Source organism: Pezoporus occidentalis, unplaced genomic scaffold, assembly GCF_034315485.1.
Source record: "Pezoporus occidentalis ecotype Australia unplaced genomic scaffold, CSIRO_AGI_Poc_V1 ctg182, whole genome shotgun sequence".
In the NCBI taxonomy this organism is placed as follows: domain Eukaryota; kingdom Metazoa; phylum Chordata; class Aves; order Psittaciformes; family Psittacidae; genus Pezoporus; species Pezoporus occidentalis.
In genome coordinates this window covers 3,224,023-3,246,051 of record NW_026913662.1, presented here as the reverse complement: position 1 = coordinate 3,246,051, position 22,029 = coordinate 3,224,023, and positions in this window count along the sequence as shown.

The window sequence follows — 22,029 nt, the reverse complement described above, 5'->3', positions numbered from 1 at the left end:
AAGAAAAGTTGAATGAATTGTGGATGAATAGTCTACAGAAAAAAATGAGGCAGCTTATCTAGATTATATGAGAAGGCTCCTGCAAACACAAAAGGAATAATTTATTTTCTAATGTCTGTGATGGACGGGGCTAAAAGTAATAGGTGAAATTGGAGGGAAGAGTATTTAATCTGGATACTAGGAAAAATCTTTCCAATTTTAAGAGCTGCTTGTGGAGGTTACAGAGTAAGAGAAAATATTGGAGACACTTCAGTCAAGGCTGGTCTTGTCTGAACAGCAGGATAGACTACATAACCTTCTGAGGCCTCCTTAAGGGTTATTTTTGTATGATTTTACTAATATTTTGATGTGTAATCACCTAACAATTTTTCTGCAAAGTATTTTATAATGAACTGGCCCCAGGTAGTGAAAGGGACCTATGGGTAGTCACTCATTTTTAATATGCCAGAGCTATGCAAATTTCCATGCACAGTATACTTGAAGACAGTATAAAATGGGTTTAATACATGTGATTATTCAGAGCACAAAACCAGGAGGGGAAGTCAGTTAAAATGCTGTCTTAATAATAAAACTTCAGCTAAAGTATAGTCAGTTACTGGCTATATATAGTGCATTCCTGTGCATCTAACCATACCTAAGTGCTTCTTCCATTGACTTCACTGATGTTCCCCCAAGCTTCAGCTGAGTTAAACTTTGCAAAATAACTGTCTGTAAATATGTCTCCATGCATGCATAGTTTTGTTAACACTCAGTACTCAGTAATTTGATAGTAACATGCTCTTTTTTCTTTCCTAAAGGGCATGAATATTGTCCTCACAGTTGAGACATTGTCAGACCTTCTTTTTTGCCTTAGTAAGCATTGTCATTATGAGCTTCCTTGAGCTGGAGTGACATAAAAACATAAAGAAGAAATATTACCTTTCAATTTTATTTAATGGAAAGCATCCAAAAGTATTCCTTTGGGAGACAGTATTGAAATGACTAGTTTTTGCTAATAAAGACCTAGGACTGAAAAATAAATGTGTATGGTTTCAACTTTTATACTATGGGTGTAAGGAGAGATACTAAACACAATTTCTTTCCTAATATTTAATGGTAGAATATCCTTCTGGTCTAGAAGATCATGTCTTAACAGAGTCCCACATCCTTTTTTCAGATCAGAAGTCATGAACGTTGATAGCCTGCATAACTGAGATCAAGAGTGCAAAAATGTTAGATTCACTGGTTCCCTGACAGCGCCCAGATCTGCATGCTAGAGTGTGTTAAATGCAGTCAATAGCAGGAATTGCATGACTTCTGGAGCCCGGCAGAGTTCAGACAGCTAGAGCAACTTGGTTGCATCACACGTGCTAAATTCTTTGGAGATACATGTGGCACCTAAAAGCCCTGTTCTTCTGCCTATAAACACATGCATTTCTTGACTTCTTTGAAAGCTACACTGGGTTTATCTACGTGATATTTTCCAGGCTTACAAGAGTCTGCTTGGGCCGCTCTGTGAGCCACCATGAGCTTCCATTAGCTCAGCTGGGAGAGAAGTGTTATTAGCTTTGGCACAGCAATGTTAGCTCCAGCTCAGCACTGACCACATTCTGGTCACTGACTGCTTCTGGTCTGGGCAGCTCAGAGAGCAAGCAGGCTGGCCTGGCAGTTGGTCAAGGCACATGCAATCCTGGCTCTTGTCTGCATACTAAATGTCATGTCGGCATTCCCACCAAGTTAGGAAAGGGCACTGTGAAGAAAAAAAAAAAGATTGCTTAAAGGCTTAAAGAAGTGGCTGGCTATACCTAACGCTTGCTGTGAAAAGGCACAGAAGGTGAACTCATGGTTTCACAGTCTGAGTAATAGTTTACTGAGGTGTACCTAAAATATAGGGTGGATATGTGTAACTACATGCTTACCCTTCAGATTTTGCCCTCCTTCTTGAGAAGATTTCCTCAGCGGGAAAAGATCTGAGTTCAGTACGAAAGCAATTGCTCATTGTGTGGGTTTTTTTATTGTCTGTTGGCATGAATCAGAGCCAAGCTTCCTCACATTTGCTGGGCAACCAACGACTGTGCTATTGTGCTTTCACCAGCCAAGGAGGATGTTCATAACCCTTGGTGTGTTAGATATGTATATGTGAAATCTGATTTTAATCTGTCTTTATAAACATACTAACATATCTGTAGCTAGCCTTTAGGGCATTAGTGCCTGAGGTAATGTCTGGATTTGATGCCCCTCCCCTCCATTGCTCCTTGCTTCCTCTTTTGCACAAAAGCTTCTTGGCTCAGCAACAAGTCTGGTCCCTCATCTTCAGGAAATATTTCTCACTCAAACGAGCTTCCATTTATTTCTGATTGTACACAATGAACAGCATCAATGCACCTGCAGAAGGAGCAGATGTAAATTTTTCTGATGTGACCTTGTGGCCCCATGGAAGTACCAGAGAAGAAAGAGCCTTAAGGGTACCTCATAAAATTCCTGTATGTTAAGTATTATTGCTCTGCCTAGATTACCTGCTGACTAACACTGCTTTTGAATCAAGTTTCATGTTCATAAATGGGTTAATCAGCCCTCTGAAAACACTATAAATACGCTGACTGGCATTAAGGAGTCAGATGTTTGGCAAAGCTAATCACAGTGAGAAAAGAGAGCAAACTTTACCATCATAGGTCTAATATACTTCCAAAGTAGTACCTGTTGGTAAAACTTGTTTCTGAAAGGGAGCTCCAAGGACAGTAATACAGTTGGATGAGATGCTACCAACCCTTCGTTGAATCCTGCGGAGAGTAAGAATCAGCAAAGTTCCTTAGCCCGCCCACACATCTTACTCTAGCTGAAATACATTCCAGTTAATTTTTTGTCTTGTTCAACTCAAAGACAAGCACATGAACAGAGAAAATCCACTTCCAGATGATGAAAAAAAAAGTGTTCTCTAAGTAATTCTGGTCAGTTTGTACTGCATTTTTCCTTTTTCAGCCAATACAGAGGTGGTATTGCTTTGTTACATTACCCAGCTTGCAAGGCTGCCTCTTTAATTACTGCTGTACCTGCACAAGCATCAGGCTCTATAAATCTATAAGGTGATGACTGATACTTGGACATATCATCCTAATTAAGTGCTCGCTCTTCTCGTAGGGAGAGGTTAGATCGTTTCTAACGAATCTAGTTAGTCCTTCTGCCATAAAAAACAGTGCCCAGTCTTGCACACAAATGTTGTAATACCTTATCATCACCCTCTCATTAATATATGAAAATCATAGAATGTAGAAAGGTTTATCAGGCTTCTGTTGTGTAACTCACCTCTGATGAGCAGAAGTGTGTTTCATCACCATTCCTTAGAGAGGGCAGCAGAGAGGAGCTGCTATTGAGATAGATGAATTTGGGCCATCTCTCCAGATGTAGTCTCCTCTGTTTTACATCAAGTAAACTATAAAAGTTTAACTCTTTCAATGAATAACTGAATGTTAGAAATGTAATCAGCAAAATGCAACACATAAGAACCAAAAGTTGGATGTTGCTACTTTACAATGACCCAAAATAAAAGGCCTCAAAACGTATTACGAGACACAGACGGGTTCAAATGTAAAAGTAAAGAGTAGAAGTACAGTGAACATAATTATTAGACATCCTTATGGCCTCTGAGGCAGTGTTTCCTGCTTTGACTAAGGTCAAGAAAGTTACAAGTTTGCATATGTATTATACATGCATATAATTGAAAGGGATGGTACTTGAAGAGTTACAATACAGAAAGAGAAGTCTTATGCAGCTGAGGGAGGATCTAGTCTCTTTCTCTTTGAAGTCTGCAGAATTCCCCTTTGATTTGAGTGGAAGCAGAATTTGGCTCTAACTACTAAAGCAAGACTGAGACATTTAAGAACCACAATATCACTTGGTGACACTCTTTATTATAATAATTATTGTGTTGCTTAAGGCCAACTGAATATTGACTCTTACAAAACAAGGGTTTTTTTGGAACCATTCTTATTGTCATCCAGAAATGGGTTTGCAACAAATATCTGTCCCACAACTGTTTGTTAGAATTTTTTAAGCTTAGCAGTACTTTATTGTGCAGCATCAGTTTATAAAACTGATCATAACTGTATGCATTATAAAACAATATGCACATTGACCATAAGTGTAATTGTGCAATAGGAAAAGACATTTACACATTCATCACAGTTTGCTTCAAATGAGGAAAAAAAACGTAAAAAGCTATCAATAAGCAGATAGGGTTTTTCACAGGAATGAAGCAGATCTTCAGAGAGGAAATTCTTGAACCTGAACTTGTTAGCTGCAGTATACAATGGCTCTGTAAAGAAAGAGTTCTTGACACCTCCATATTGGGTGGTGGCCTGCAATATGAAGTGAGAGCAAGACTTCATGTATATGAAACACAGTATGAGATTGTTCTAGGAGCAAATTCACCTATTCCACTTGCCAAGCTGTTAGTAGCAACTAGAAAAGTAGTTTTCAAAGAAGGGACTGTCATGGACCATGTGACCTTGCCTTGCTGGTGGTTTCATCAGACCATGTATAGAAGTTTCATTGATTTGTGGAATTACTCCAACTCATTAAAGAATTAGACAACTGCTGAGTGAGATAAACCTGCTTCCCAACATCACAGCAACGGAGGGAGTATGGAGAAGCCTAGAGAAATTTGATGGAGGGAAGGAGAGGAGAGAAAAGACTCTTGAGGTGAGGCAGAGCCAGGTTACAGGGTCATGACAGAAAGGTGGAGGCAAGCCCACCAGCACATACAGGACATGTTGCAAAACCTTTTCTTGAGCATACCTACATCTACTGGGGACAACATAGCTAGGGCCTCCACCTGTAGGGTAGAGGGTCTCCAAAGAACTCAAACTTCCAGTATTTGCTCAGGCTGGACAGTTTTGCTGCTATCTTCTTGTGGGTTACTGACAGAAGATAGAAGACATCACTGTGATCCTGCCAGTGTTCTTCATGCTGATGTCCAGCTGATTAAGTAGGAAGCAACAACTGTTCTTGAAGACTCCACAGAGGTCAACAGACAGAAGCTGAGGACCAGGCTGCACTACATGTTGTACTACATGTAGCACAGGGTTGTTACGGTAAGCCCACAAGCAAAAAGTAGAGGGAGATTGACAGACATACACATACTACTAACCTCAGGATTTAAAACTTGATATTGACAGTAGGGGCTGGATTTTCTTGTAAAATTGATATTGGATTTGAGAGGAAAATAAATACCGTATGAAAGGTGGCCCAACCTGATGTAATTAAGTAGCATAGATTGTTGAGATGTAGACTCTGACTCTGAAGTAAATTGGCATTGTTAAAGTCGTTAGAATAATTTGGAGACCGTTCTGACATACAGAATAATTTGGGGACCCTTCTGACATACAGCAAATATGAATTGTTTAAGGCTGCTGCAGAGCTGAGTGTGCTGAAGCCCAAGATGCTCTCTTGATTAGCAGACACTTACAGGCAGACCTGCCAGCATGTGACCACCAAGGTTTCTGCAACAATTACAGCAAAATGGACTGGCAAAGCCCAGCTGCCATCTCTGATCTGTATGAGGATACCTGTGGGGTTATATCCATGTGTCAGATATTTAACCACAACTACTAGGACATGGTGAATGTTATCTTGGTGGTGGTAGTAGCTTGAACAATCTAGTTGTGCTTTTGACATATGAGAGAGTGGCCTTCTTGGAAGAGGCCAGGTCAGCACAGTATTTGGGATGCTTGTAGCCATGTTTGAGGCTCACTGGGGGACAGAGGCTACCAGAAGTAGGTTGGAAAAACAGTTCTAGCAGAGGAGGCCAGACACAGTCACTATTTCTGGGCCAGAAATCAAAATCTATGCTGATAAATCAAATGGTTCAGAGAGGAGCCAGGAGAATGACAAACAATAACTAGAAGGGATCCCATATCCTCCGTTTAACAAAAAGAATGATATGGAAAGACTTGTTAGATTATATGCACCTACATGGAGTGAAGAAATTTGCTAATAGAGAACATGCTCCTGAAGATAGCATTTTAATGTGATGAAGCTGAATATGTATGAAGTCTGGAATTTGAGTGTGAATTTGGAAACAGTGTATTAGGGACTGCCATGGATGGAATTGTGTAATTCATCAGATAACAGTAAGTCAAAAGTCCTCACAAAGAAGAGAGGTGGATATTGCCCTCTCAGTCCTCATTTCACATGGCTGTTTGTGATCCCAATATTATAGCATTTCTATCCTTATCAGCCTCCAGGCTTCAATACAAAGAAGTAGAATCTGCTTGCTAAACTTGTCTAAAAATTTACATTCTTACTAGCTTCACATAAGCAGTGCCAGTAGCGGGAAGAGAATGGCTTTTCCAGATACACTTCCTTCAGTACAACTCCTGTAGGAAATTTAAGTCTCTACTCCAAAAAAATTATAATTATAATTTATAGAAGAGACTGATTGCTTTACAGTATGAAACTGAAAGCTACATTTCATTAAAACAAGTTGGCTGTTCTGGGAATGGGGCTGTTACAGTTATAAATCATAACAAAGCCTTAGTAGCATTGGTCTGCTCTAACAGCTGTTAGGTTTTACAGTGTTTGCAGGTAACATTTGCCTGTGAATAAAACAGAGACTTTTATGATGCCAGGACTTTCAGTAATCTGACTGTTATCTTGAAAATTTTCATTACTCAGAACTATTTCAAAAGGCTTTCATTCTGTAACAGTGAAGAATTATGCCCTGGGATGGCTTTTCCATCAGAGTAACATTTATTAATCTTAAGAATGGTCCAAATAGCATCAAGATATATTCTTATGTTCCTTACCTTATCTATAGACTAGTGAGAAATGACATGAAAGACACTGGAAAATTGTCTTGCTTCTTAGATGAAGATCTGATCATACAATTGTATTCTTTTATAAAGAGAAAACTCTTTTATGAAGAATTTTCTTGGTCTGGAGAGCCATGTTACCTTGAATGGCAAAGCCAGTTTTTTAAAGTGTTTTTTTTTATTTTCCCCATGGAGGCATATCAAGAGGTCTAACTGTAGGATTGGGATCTTGGTTCAGCTACTTGTATTTACATTTTCACAAAATTGAAGGTTCACTATTTCAAATTCCAGAGTTTTCAAACTCTGTTAATAGGTATATCAGCCTGTAATCACTTCAGACAAGTTGCAAGGCTTACCCAGTTAAAAAAAGGAAATCTGTTAAGAAGAATGTTAGAAAGATCTGTTAGGAAGGAATTAAAGAAATATTCTTACCATTTTTACCATTCCTACAAAACTTCTGAAGAATTGTCATATGGGACATAAAAAAAAATCAAATACTAGTTTTCCCATTGAGAACCTGACTTGGTTATGCTGACACATAAACTCAAGTGTTACTGTTACTGTTTGTGCTGTACTATATGGAGATGATTATATAATGTATATTATAAGGATTCTATTAAATATTTCTGTTGCCCCATATATGCTTAAAGCACAAGAAAGAACCAAAGCCTTTTCAGGTATATAATCTTTGCCAGTCTGTTGGTCTTTCAACCCATGTATATCTTGTTTCACAACAATAAGTGTAATTACTGGACCAAATTGTGGCTGGTATAGATGGCCAGCCAGATGAGTTTAATATAAAAAAAAAAAAAACATACAGATGAAAAGTAATGCCAAAGTAATTAAACCTGAGAAAGATATAAATAAATACTACACAACCTTTTCCCTTTGACACAATTCTGATTCAGATTGCCTCCCAATACAAGACTGTACTTGTCCCAAATAAACAAAATCAATGCCATATGTAATAAATATTTTGAAAAAAAACTACTTCAACTGAAGGAAACTGAGAGTACACTGAAAGCTATTTCACTAAATAAATAATGTCTCAATTATGTGCATTAGCATCAAAAGAGAAAGCAAATTACTAATTTGAAACACAATCCTAATATTTTACCTTACATTATTTTGCAGTCATTTTAACAAGGAAAGCAAATAAGACCTTTGCAAAAGAGGTTTAGTGTACAACTAAATAAGAAACAATTTAAAATAGCTTTTTAAGATACCTGATATGGTAACAGAAGTTTTTTATTTTCACTGCAGTTTGGGCCTATTGCTATTGTTTTGTCAGCATAGTGGCTCTTCATCCACTGATGGTCCTCATTCATTTCAGGACAATAAGAAGATAAGACCTTTATTAGTATAGATACATTCCCTGAAGACCAGTGGCTTTATCGTGTATTTCTACTAATGTTAAGCAAGAGTACTTTGGCATCTATGTTTTCTACAACATACAGGAGCTTAGTAGGCAACACCACTAAATTACAAATTTAGATCCCCTGACCTCTCTATTCTGTCCATCTTCCTTCTACTTGTCTTTTTCTCTGTCTCTTCTTTATCTTTTATTTTACATTTAAGCTATAAATGGAGGAAAAAGAGGATACCTCTTCACAACAGCTGAGTGCATTCAAGCAAGCTGAAAGAGCCTTCCTTACCCTGAAGATTTGGAACGAAGAAACTTGAAAATAGCCATGCGGTCAGGATTTCTAGCCAGGCGCTTCTGAAATGTTAGGCAAACAAATGCAATATCTAATGTCAGAGCTGATGTTGCATCACAAGTCATTGGGAAGCTATTTAGTGCCTTCTTTTTTCATTGTATTTGTTGTTAGAAGAGTGGTATTTACTGCTGCATCTTTGTGTATGCAAGTACACATAAACTCACCCTCTTTTTATTATCCTAATATTCCTATCATTCACAGTATGATTGAAAATTTCCTGGAAGGATAAATCTAGACTAAGGGAGGTGCCTTTTGTGGGTTCCAAAAATGTCGGTTTACATTTGGTTGATTTATAATTGTGGAACAAGCATTTTTCAGCCCACAGTTTGAACAGTATAGGAGGTTTGGTTTTTTTTTTAGGGGGGGACTGGAAACATGTCAAAACCATTCTGTGCTACATTCAGTAGCACTAAGCATGCCCTATTGTGGTGCTTCATATCCCCATCTTAGCAGAGTCCAGACTCTGTGGCTACATGAAAAATGGCCCCTTCTATTTCCTTCTGTGTGTATGCACTGCAGAGTGCTGACAAGTATTCACCAGTAGAGATGACACTGAGTTTCCATCTTGGTGTGTGAGTGGAAGAGTGATGAGAGAAGTAGGCTGTGCTGGCACTTGGGCTCAGAAACCTCTTAAGAAGTTAATGGTGCTGCCTGCCTATCTCACCTTAATGAGCTGAGAGGAAAGAATGAGAATTTTACAGATGTATTTTCTGAGAAAAAAGCCCTTCTTTTAGCTGTGGTACATGGCCCAGAGAGAATGGAACAGCTGTTTGAAGGTGCTGAGAATCATGGAATGGTAGAAATAGTCCCAGAAGAGACAGGTTAGTAGGGAAAGGCCAGATGAGGTATACAGAAGCACATAATAAATTGTGAAGCCATGTAATAAATATTATTTAGTGCATGATTCCCCAGCTTATCTTATGATTCTAAGTTTACTGTGAGGTTAACATCATCTATATATTTATGCATATGCTGTATATATTTACATAGACACATAAAATACTTCTGTAAATAAGACCCCATTTATACATAAATATCCTGCTGTGTTTTGAAATACTCCTGACTTTTTGTTTTTATTATTAATATAAAAATAACAGTGACATGGATAAATGTTCCTTGGCATTGGCATAACTTCATCCTTGCGTGTTTACAACTTTTGCACACTTGTATAAACCAACTGGTATCAAGTTGAAAAGGATACCACACCAATGATTAAGCAAAATCAAAACAGATGATCCCTGCATTTGTCTAAGATAATATTAATCAAATCTGCCATATTTTGTGGACAATTTTTCTGACATTTGCAGAACAAAGCAAATACAGTTAATCCTCTACAGTGTTTAGTTTGTAGGTTAGATATGGCCTCTCAAGGTTATTGTGTTTGGGTTTAAAAAGCTTAAACTAAGTTTAAAAGCAAAAAAGCTGGGAATGTTGCTTTTTGTGGCCTGAGATAATCATCCTTCCTGAATTTCAGTTATTCTAATTTCAGGTTTACACTTGGATGGAATAACCAGACTCGGCACAAATAATTCATATGCAGCTGGATGGGGGAAAGGGAACTCATGCAGGGAATTAATGAATTTAACTGTTACCTCCTGAGACAAGAGAGGAGCCTCTGTCTTGAATAGATCTGTCTCAGAAAAAAGACATGCCTATGTGTCTCCTGAGAAGGCATCTGTCTTTGTGGCTGTACAGTTTGGCTTGATTGGAGATACTGATACTTCTGCCATACAAGAGAAAGGTACACTGGCAGGTCGGTAACAATGCTCGCTATTATAGAATCATAGAATAGAATCACAGAATAGTTAGGGTTGGAAAGGACACTGAGATCATCTAGTTCCAACCCCCCTGCCATGGGCAGGGACACCTCACACTAGACCATGTCACCCAAGGCCTTGTCCAACCTGGTCTTGAGCACTGCCAGGGATGGAGCATTCACAACCTCCCTGGACAACCCATTCCAGTGCCTCATCACCCTAACAGGAAAGAATTTCCTCCTTATATCCAATCTAAACTTCCCCTGTTTAAGTTTTAACCCGTTACCCCTTGTCCTATCACTACAGTCTCTAATGAAGAGTCCCTCCCCAGCATCCCTATAGGCCCCCTTCAGATATTGGAAGGCTGCTATGAGGTCTCCACGCAGCCTTCTCTTCTCCAGGCTGAACAGCCCCAACTTTCTCAGCCTGCCTTCATACGGGAGGTGCTCCAGTCCCCTGATCATCCTCGTGGCCCTTCTCTGGACTTGTTCCAACACTTCCATGTCCTTTTTATGTTGAGGACACCAGAACTGCACACAATACTCCAGGTGAGGTCTCACGAGAGTATAGTAGAGGGGCAGGATCACCTCCTTCGACCTCCTGGTCACGCTCCTTTTGATGCAGCCCAGGATACGGTTGGCTTTCTGGGCTGCAAGCACACACTGAAGCCGGCTCATGCTCATTTTCTCATCAACCAACACCCCCAAGTCCTTCTCCGCAGGGCTGCTCTGAATCTCTTCCCTGCCCAACCTGTAGCTGTGACTGGGATTGCTCTGACCCAGGTGTAGGACCTTGCACTTGGCATGGTTAAACTTCATGAGGTTGGCATCAGCCCACCTCACAAGCATGTCAACCTCCCTCTGGATGGCATTCCTTCCCTCCAGCGTATCAACCGAACCACACAGCTTGGTGTCATCGGCAAACTTGCTGAGGGCGCACTCAATCCCACTGTCCATGTCAGCGACAAAGATGTTGAACAAGACTGGTCCCAACACCGATCCCTGAGGGACACCACTCGTTACTGGTCTCCAGCTGGACATTGGTTCATTGACCACAATTTGTTATTCTTCATGTCTCAAATTTTCTGAGTAATAGGATAGCTCAAAGATTTATCCTTTATTAGGTATCTAACCACACCCTCCCACTCCCATACCAAATCTGGTGTGGTATCACTGTGTTTGAAATCACACAGGGAACTCAAAAATGCTGAGATGAAACAACAGAAGATGAGACCTTGAATTTGATGAGACCTTCCCATAGAAAGCTTGTTAGTAAAATGCAGCAAGAAGTGACTGGATATGTAGACCACATGGTGGGAAAAAGCCTGCCTACATTGTTATACTCAAACAGCAGTGGTGAGAGGTTTGAAGATCAGCTGGCAGCTGCTTACTGGGGCTGATACCGTTCCTTATCTTCACCTGCAACTAGGCTGACAGGATGGAGTTGCCCATAGAAAGTCCATAGATGGCGCCAAACTGGAGGAGCGGGTAATGTGCTGGAGGGGACATCTGGAGAAAGTGGGACAGGATAACTCCATGCCTCAGTACATTTTGGGACTCACTGGCTGGAAAGCTGTTCTGCAGAAGAGGTCTGGGATGTCCTGGTGGTAAGTTGAATCTGAGTGAGCACCATGTCCTTGTGATGACAAAGGCCAAACACATCCAGGGCTGTATTAGCAAGAGTATTGCCAGTAGACCAACAGAAGTGACTTCTCCCTTCTACCTAGCCCTTGCCAGTACCATGAGACAGTACCATGTCCCATTACAGGCTTCCCATGCAAGAAAAGTGTTGGCATATGTCAGTTAGTCCATATGGTATGCAAGGGGCTACAAGAGTTGAATTTGTTCACTTTGGAGAAGAAAAGGCTAAGGGGAGGGCAGCAGGGAATCTTGTTTTGTCTTCAGCTATCTAAAGGATGCTTACAGAGAAAATAAAGTTAGACTCTTCTCAAACTTGTGCAGTGAAATGCAATGGATTTCAGCAACAGATGTTCTGGTTAGACAAATGTATTCACTTGAGAGAGGCGCAATACTGGAAAAGATACCCAAGAAGCTGTTGGATTTCTTTAAACTTTTAAAATTCATTCATACAAGGCCCCAGGCAACTGGATCTAGCTTCAAAACAAGCCCTGTTTTGTGCAGGAGGTTAGTCCAGAGATTTCCAGAGGTTCCTTCCAACCTCAACTGTGCTACAACTCTATGGAATTTGCCCTGGGTTACCACCACATAGTTGTTTGGGAATTTCCCTATCTCCTCTTCTTTATCTTCACATCTCCCAGATCTGGAATCTTCCTCTCTCCCCTCTCCCACAGTTAAAACAACTTCACATTTGGAGAAGACAAATACAAATCAAGAGGTTAGAAGTTGGGTATTTTATGTCCTATTCAGATCCTAGAAATGGGAGATACATCTTTGACCTTATTCACAAATTGCTAACTCAATTGAAACTTCATAGACTGTTACTGCAGCAACAAGTTACTCAGTCCTACACTCTATGAAGTTTCTTTAATCTTAAAAAAAACCCACAAACCTTCAAATCTGTAGTAACATGGACCAGATTGTGCTTCATTTTTTGTGGGGGGGGAAGGAAAGAAGTTGCTGTAAAGGATATAATCAGTGCAAGATTGCTTTCTGAGGAGTTAATATATTTGGGGGAAATCCATAGAGAGTCAGAAGACCGGTGGCTCTGATCGGGCTTATCTTGTGAGTCAGTCTGTGCAGCCTTTCCCATTAGAGTTTGACTATTAAGCTGCACAAGAAAAACAGAGCAGTGAACTTGCAATTCCCATGCATGCCTGGAAACTTGGGAAGGAATCCCCCTCCTTGGCTGGTAAGGCAGCATCAAGTGGAGTCCTCTAAACAGTTTTTGCTGTTATCCACATTTCCTTTCACTGTGTCATTGTCTGTGGGAATTTCAAGGAATTAATGCATGTACTTATAATGTGAAAGTTGATGATATAACTTGCTGATGGATCTGCTTGGGTAAACTCTTTTGTCTTACTGAATCTCTGGGTTGAATAGTATCATCCATTGTCAGAGGCTGTCAGGAGCATATAGTACCAATAAACCTTCAACATATTTGTTGATACCAATAAACCTGCAACATATATGAAGCTGAACAGACCTTTAAGAGATTTTCTTTTGAAAGAAATATTAATGACTAAAAAAAAATTATTTTCAATAAGGTAGATCTCCAATATGAAGTAAGTATAAAAATATCATTTTTTAGGTATAGTCTATGCTAGGTATGGAACATTGTTTCCTTTTTTTTATGGTACTCTTAGTTTTGAAACAGAATGGTTGGGGTTTATTGAATACACAGGCCTTCAGGGCTCTTTTCTGGTAATTAGGCAAATAACTAAAATCCATAAAAATGCTTTTTTGGAACTACTGTTCCTAAAGGGGTGACGATTTACTTTTGCGCTTGGCATGAGTCCTTCAAGCAATATATACCATTTTATTTCAGGATGTGTATAAACTACACATTATTGTCAACAGTAAAAACAATTATAACCAGACTTGCTTTTTCATGCTAACCCATAATATCATTACAGAATGTGTTGAGATTAAAGCTAAGAATATTAAAATAATACATTTTATTTTTATACAGAATCCATAATAAATACTGCTATAAAAATCTCTGCAGAGAGTTAATAGCTTTAATAGGGAAGGTCAAATTTATGTGTGCAACCAGAAATATCAGGTTTGCTATATACTATGGTTTAAGAGGGAATGGTTATTTATAAGTTAGTTATATGAGAGTTATTTATAAGAGAGGAAAGACACCTTCTGATTACAAAGTTGTAATTAGCCCTACCAGCTGAAAGCTTCTACTACAGCTTCTCATGTCAGCCCTGACTTCCCCTTGTTAGAATGAACATAAGCAACAATTTTTCAAGAATAAGTGTGCCTCACCTCTCTCTGAGGCCATCTAGAAGATGGTTAGAAGATCATATTTTGAGGTAAAGCAAGGAGGATGTTACCTTTTGAACCAGAATTTTTATAAACTATGTATTGTACCTTGTAAATGGCAATGCGACATCATTCATGTAACATCTAAGTGCAAACAGACCTTGACTTCTAACTGGTTGCAGACCAGTTACACTCACACTTGGCCATTACCTAATATTGCATAAAGTACTTTACTCTTTTTTTTCCCTAAGACAGGTAAATAAAGAGACATCTGATTCAAATCAGTTTGCTGGAAGCTCATACAACCATTGAAAATATGCTGAGTACTGCACACTTAAAGAAGATATCTGAAGTATTTCAGATTTGGTCAATCTTATTTAGACTGTAAATCTAATTTAGAAACCAGCAGTGGGATCAGGAACTCAAGGAGTGAAGGAATCTAACAAGCATTTAATGGCGCCTATTAGAAAATGATGTATTATAATGTTTATCAAAAGACCAGAAATCTTTCACCTCTGTTTTGGTACTTCCTTTCTCATATCAAGCGCTGCTTTACGTCTATTTGAGAGCCTGCAAGAAGCTGTTCAAGTTCTAGTACGAGGTTGTCTGTACCATAAATAAAATGATCCATACTGAAATTGACTAGTTTCTCCACAGGCAGTCTCAGAAAAAAAACGTTTAATGAGCAAGGAAAATAAATGACTTTTTTACTCTTTGGATATGGTCTGTCACAGCAAGTTTCAGGTGCATTGTCAAAATAATGGTGAGAGAGTGTATGATTCTGCCCCCCATGTCACACAGAAACACTTGTGCACAAATAGATATGTCCACTCTTGAGACTTCTCAGATTGTCTTCTTTCACTGGGAATCAGCTCCATTTTTCTTCAGAGAAAACCATGGAAATACCAGCACTTAAATTGTCAATCTCTGTTCCATAAAGTGGGAAGTAGTGCTTCAATATTCTCCCTAAGGCACTCTGAGGCACAGTTCAACTGCTTCTCTGCACAAGAGACATCTGTCACTCAATAACAACATATCTTGAGCCTTTTGCCTCTGCTGTGTCGGACCGAAAATGAAGCAGGAATCAGAGAGCACCTAAGTCTGGTGTCAAAAGACAAAGACTGAAGTATAGGAGAAGCCAAAAGCTACAAATGAAGGCTTGAAGCACCAGCTATCTAGGGAACAATGTGGGCTGCTCCAAAGGTTACATGTGGTTAGGCTGTGGATACCAAAGCTCAGGCTTGAAAGAGCAATTCTTTGATCCTGTCTAATGAACCAGAGCTAATGAGAAATGAGGCCAAATTCAGATACCTGAAAACAAACCACAGCAGAGCAGGCTCCTAATTTAAGGGCACAGCTTAATCCAGCATTTGAGGAAAACCACATTCTTTGAAAGGCTGCATCAATGGCTAGACAGTTGCAGTCTGTTTTGGTGCAGTATTCTGTTTAAGTATTTTGCTATTCTGTTTCCCCAGTAAGAACCAGATATTGAAGAGAATGTGAATACCAGTTCAGAACTCCCTACCCAGCAAGTCATGGAAAGGATTTTGTTCCTTTCCATGGTCTTTGGATCAGGTTCACTAGGCCTTTGGGAACTCAGTTTTTTTGGGTGATCGTGAATCATTTTTTTTCTTATCCTACAGGTACATCCTCTACTTTGCAGACTGACTGCTTCTGCTTTTCAAAGATCTTGAGGAACTGAATGAAAGGAAGCAAGCATTAGACAAAGTAACTTTTCTGTGACCCATTAGGGCTGGGCATTCATTTTTCCTTTTGAGAAATCTTTAATCTGTTTTATATCTTAATTTTCCTTGATGGGAAACAAACTGAGCTTTCGTTATGTTGTCATGAGCAGGGTAATACCTGTAGCTTAAGTTGCTTACCTACTTCCAGTATGCTTAATGACCTTCTGTTTTCCTCAGACTCCTGAAAACTTCAGTAACTTGCTGTAAGGCAGGGAAAAGAGGGGAGCAAGAATAGTATAGATCAGCACTTTAGGCCATGTTATAAACTATGTGGTAATTTGGACTGCTGAATTTACAGCTAAATTCTACCAGATGACACATACTGAATGAATCATAACATATATCCTCCTCTTGCTATAGGGGAGGGACAAAATCACACAGAATGAGAGTTAGTTGAGAATTCACTGTTCCCTGACTGAAGTCAGCTTCAGGCCCTGAGAAGATGGGTGGCATGTTTTACTGTAAGGTGTCTCTGCCCGTGGCAGGGGGGTTGGAACTAGATGATCTTAAGGTCCTTTCCAACCCTAACTAGTCTATGATTCTATGATTCTATGCCTAAATCTGCACACCCTTCTGAGTGCAGTGAGCTCAGGACAAGAAGGGGCAAAGGAATTAAGTACGGTGTTGTCTCCTTCCTCAAGAGGCCAAATCAAAGACCTGCCTGCTGCTTTATGAATCTCCGTTTTTTTGCCACAGATAAATTCAGTGTCAGTAGTTTTATATTTATTTCTTTACATAAGTATTACATATATTTACATATTTATACATACACACACAGTTTTAGAAGCAATACATACATTCTAACTTCCACGATTTCAGCATTGTTTGCATATGTCAGATGTGTGGCTAGTGTTACAAGGAATATTGCCGGGGAGAGAGTTGCCATTGCTGCACATAAGCTGCTGGTGAAAGCTGCCTCTTCCCTCCCCAAAAGCTTATGTCACAAAATGATAGCAAGGAAGACAAAGCTCAGCAGACCTTTCTGAAATGACATTGTTGCCCTTTTGCTGACCTCTTTGTTGTACTTGGGTGACTGGTAGTACTAAACTATTAAGAAACAGGGCATGAACACTGAACCCAAAAATCTTTCATAAACATGTCTATCATGGCTTCTTAGAAGGAAAATGTACTTTTGCCATTGTCCTGGCATCTTGGAACAATATCACACACCTTTTAGCTCTGTGACCTTATCAGCTTTCTCCTGTAGGTCTTGTTGAGACAGGAAGGTGAAAATAAACACCCTTTTGGTGGGTGAATGGATGTCTTGGAAATCTGTAGTAGGTTTAAAGAGATTTATTCTTTCTTATTTCTTTTCAGTCCTCTCTAGACTTCTGTTGCATACATAGCAATTGCCTTCTGCATAATGAGATGACATTAGTGTTCAAGAGTCATTTTTTTTATTTCACAGCCTACAGAACACACTTTGAATATTCTTTTGAAAACACTAATTTCAGTCTTCAAGTTACACCAAACCTAAACAAAAGCCTGAGAACAATGAGGTTTATTCTTTTCAGCTGAAAAGCAGCACTGGGGTGAAAAGCTTAAGTCTTGTTCTTAGCAAAAGTACCTCATGCACCCTGTGCGGGAGCTCCTTCCCCATTCTTTCTCTTCTCCCCTGCTACCACCAGCTATCATCAGATGACTGCTGCAGTGGGCAATTTTATAGCTTCTCATGGAGAATCAAAGGGTAATTCAGGGAATTCTGTGAGCTCAGTTTATACCCTTACATACTGTCAGTAAGGCCTGCCTGGAGCAGTTTTGCAAGAGCTTAGTTAGTCTAGCTCAGTGACAGCTATTTCTTTCATCATCTGTTTTTTGTATGTTACATTTCTATTTAACATTGCTTTCTGTCAGGTCTAACCACTCTTTTGAGGGGCTGCTTTCTGAAAGGGGCTAAAGAATTTATTCTCCAGGCTAAAAAAAACCCTGCATTGAAAAAGAGCTAAAGAGAAGTGTATTACCCTGAAAGCAAATTTTGTTTTGGCTTTAATGCCTGGAAATGGGGTAGCAGAAATAGAGGTAGATATCTTAGTGGAATTAGGCATTAGCCTCTCCACTTCCCCTCTTACAAGAAGACAGAAAGTTCAAGGCAAGTCCCTGGCAGCAGTTGCAAAGTTGGGTGGGGATTCCCTTCCATAGCAGAAAGAGCAATTATTCACAATCATTACTTGATCCTTTTCAATTAGCCTTTGAACATCTATTTTACAACTCAGTTTCTCTACAATGGCATGAAGTACTGTTGGGGTCATGTGAGTGCCACTGTTCCTTCTCTATTTTCTGTTCCTCAGAAAGCCCACTGACTCCCACACAGAGGATCATCAACCAGTAAAGATGAACTAATTCTCAAAAAAAGGAAAAAGTTAACCCTATTGACGTGTGTACTAAATTCGGAGGTAAAAATTTTATGCTGAAGTTGCAAGTCAGTACTTGAGCAGATTAGGTTCACATGCAAGAGTTTCTCACTGCTCAGTACTATTCAATTCTGTACCAAAAGAATGATACTCAATTTCTGTACCAACAGAAAAAACAGGAAAGCTGAGGAGAAAAACAAAAGGCTAGGAAATCTTCTGAGAGAAGTCAGGGGGGTGGCGGTAGCTAACAAGGAGATAAGAATCTAAGGCAAGGTTTTGCTAAGTTTTGATATATTGGTCTTATTTGTAAAAGCAGGCTAATTTGTGTCAGAATGACCCAGAATTACAGAGACTTTTCCATCTATGTACTAAAGGGCTTTATTTCACGCCGTTTTTATGTATTAGAGTTCTTATATCTCATTTCACCACCCATCCCACATAAATAAGCTTTATGCAAACAAATGCTTGAGATTTCTGAATTGCTTTATGTTTTCAAAGGTCTGACAATGCACTAATCATTAAAAAAGGGTAATGATCTTATCAGAGATTTTCTATGTCATCATTCAGAAAAAGACCCAGTAAACTTCACTTCAGATCTGACCTAATTAAAACCAGCATCAGACACCTCTTCAGCTCTGATTCAAAAACCAAATCAGATTCTAATTTCCAAACATAAATAAGAAGCTGGTTCTATAATTGTGGAGCACAAATATGAAAGGCTTCAGCCACCAAACATTTTCAATTTTTATTTAGGACAAGTTAATAAATCAGACTGCGACCTCAAAGTATAACTAGAAACATAACGTGAAAGTAAATTATAAGGATATTCTGGAGTAATGTGAAGAACCAGATAGGTAAACAGAAATGTTTTAAAAATATCAGTATAAAATATTACTGCTAACTGATGAAAGCTTTTCATCTCCAGGGTGTTTTATTCCAGGACTTTTCCACAATTTTTTGCTTTACAGTAAAACAGATGTACTTATGCAATCTAGCAGGCTACAGTATTGTATCAGCAAATTAACTGAAAGTGTGTACCAGTTGCAAGAGTTTTCTTAAACCAGCATACAAAGATTTGAGGTCTAAATGCTGCTGATTGATAGAATCTGTGCTGAGTGGTCACAAACTGTAACTGAAGACACATCTCAGCAGTGACATCATTATAAAAACTGCAGGATGATCTCTTATGGATGCAATCTTCTGTGATCTCCATGCACTTTGCCAAAACAGGTTTTTAATATGTTATTTAAGAATTCATTTCCAATCTTAGCTGAAGCAAGCAGAGTATCTTCATCTAGAACTCCCATCCTGGCATCTAAGGCATAGAATTCACCCTTGTTTTTCTGTTGTTCACTGACAATCAATAAAGCCCTGCTCTTTAACTTCATTTTTCCTGTACAGTTCTCCAAAGAGAAGGAAGAGTTTTGTGCCAAATACTGCTGTCAGTCTGACATAACTGTGGGCTTGATTACATGAAAATTGAAAGTGTTTCTCTTTTCAATTGATTAAATGACTGAGTACAGACTTCTTTAACAGAATAGTCAGCATAACTCATCCATAAACTCAGTGTGGAGCAGTGTGTTCACTGTGCTGTAAATTGCTGACAAACGGTTTATGGTTTGTCACATTTGGCAACCTCTGTGCAGAAAAAAAGTCCAGTCCTAAGCTGAAATAAAAATAGGTGCTTTAACCAGAACTTGGAAAGAGCAAGGTTGTGCAAACACACATCAAAAACGTTCAGCTTTTCATTTCTCACTTTACTAGCTTTAATTTTATATATCATCATAACTAACTGTCCTTTCTGGTCAAGTTACCATCTGCAAACTGTGAAGCATAAGCAATGTTAAGATTTTCTCCTGTGTGCATTTCTAATAGACTCAGCTAATGTTGGGACTTAGTGAAATGTAATGGTCATGAAAGGTGCAAGGAGGGTGAACTTGGAACATCTTGACTGTATTATCCTACTGCCATAAATCTTGTCTCAGGTGATACAGGCCTCAGAGCATTTTTAACACCTCTCCACCTTCTGGCAGCTTTTGAAAGTTGACAATTATGATTTCTTTTAGAAAAGTGTTTTGTTTTGACTTTCTGCAAACATCTACTATTTTTAATAAATATAAAATCATGGTAAACAATTTTAGCTACTTGGACAGATATGTGGTTCCATTTCCATAACCCTGGGGCTTTGCACTGTTGTAGCTTCCAAAGAAGCTGTGTAGAACCAGGATGTCAAATTGTTACATGTTTTACAGACTTCCAGGAAGGTGCATCTTCAAGTAAACCTCTTACATACTTATCTGCCTCATTTCTTCTAAGATGGTCTAGGTGAACAGGTCTTCATGGCAACAAAAAACTGCTGAGACTAACGAAGCCACATCGGGGCATATGCAACCATCCACTTAAAGTAGTTCACTCAATCATAACTCAAATGGCAGCAAGCAGCAAAAACAAAGTGCAGGAAAAAGCAGTAGTAACACGGGGGAGATATGTATACACTTTGTGCATGGTTTTGAGTTGTAAGAAAAATGGAATCTGAGAATACATGGGTAATTGCTGACTTTTCAATGGCAGCTAATGTATCTATTGGTTAAAATTATGATGTTCTAGCAAAGCCATGTGAAGATTAAAGATTAAAATTGCAAAAGTGTCACACATCAGAATTCAGCATCTTCTTTATATACTAGACATACCTTTAAAAGCCAAAATAATCTTGACCTGATTATATCTGATCTTTAAAAAGCACTGAAAATCTGCACAGCATAAAAGCGCCCCAAGAATAATGTTTCTGGGAAGTCTTGTCTCTACTTAAGTAGAATACAGATTCAGGGCAGGATTACTGATTTTTTTTTTCCCCAGTTTATTTAAAGCAATTACTTTAGAGGTTATTGTAAACACTGCCTTTCAGTTTCTGTGGCCATATGACAAGGATTAAGAAGTATTATCAACACCAGAACATGGTCTGGCATTGCAGCATATCTAGCCGTTAGCTGATACAGGTGGCTCATAGACTGAAGTATGCCACCAGCTGACAGACATTTACAGCCCTACTCAGGATGAAAGCTGACAGATGAGGAAGTAAGGAGACAAGATAGGACAAGGAAAGGTCTTCAGCGTTTCTGCTAGCCTCTTTGCTGCCTTTAAATCCAGAGAAACTCTTTTGAAGGTATGACTGTCTTTTCAGCATTTAAATACATACCAGAAATCTGTGGATCTCTGAGGATAAGGGGTCTACAAAAGCTGCCTTTTTCTGCCTTCTGTTTTACCTTTGACATAAGAGTAGCTTTGCAGGAAGTCCTCTTCCTGCATCGGGAATATATAACATAACATGTAAAAAGCTGCAATATTTCTAGAGTCTGAATAGCACAAGTCATGTTTACAAAATGCTTCCTCTTTCAGAAGCTCCTATGATCCTGAAACATGCTGTAATGCGAGATTACAAAAGGTAATTAACCTAATTTTGCTGTTGTTCTTCATAGGGAGTGATATTTATACCATTTAGTACAATTTGTCCATCCAGTCACAGAGAAACCACTTTCTGCACTGTAATCCCTGATTGCAGAATAATACAAATATGTTTTTTAAATCTTTACTTCCATCTGCCCTTCATGTCTGTTAATAAAACACTTCTTAGCATAGAAATACATTATTTGCTTCTGACACAAAGAATGAAAAGAGCTCCATAACTGACCATTTTCCTTACATCATTTATTTTTAAAGGATTTTATAGATGCTAACAGAGTGTTGTGGGTGTCATCCCAA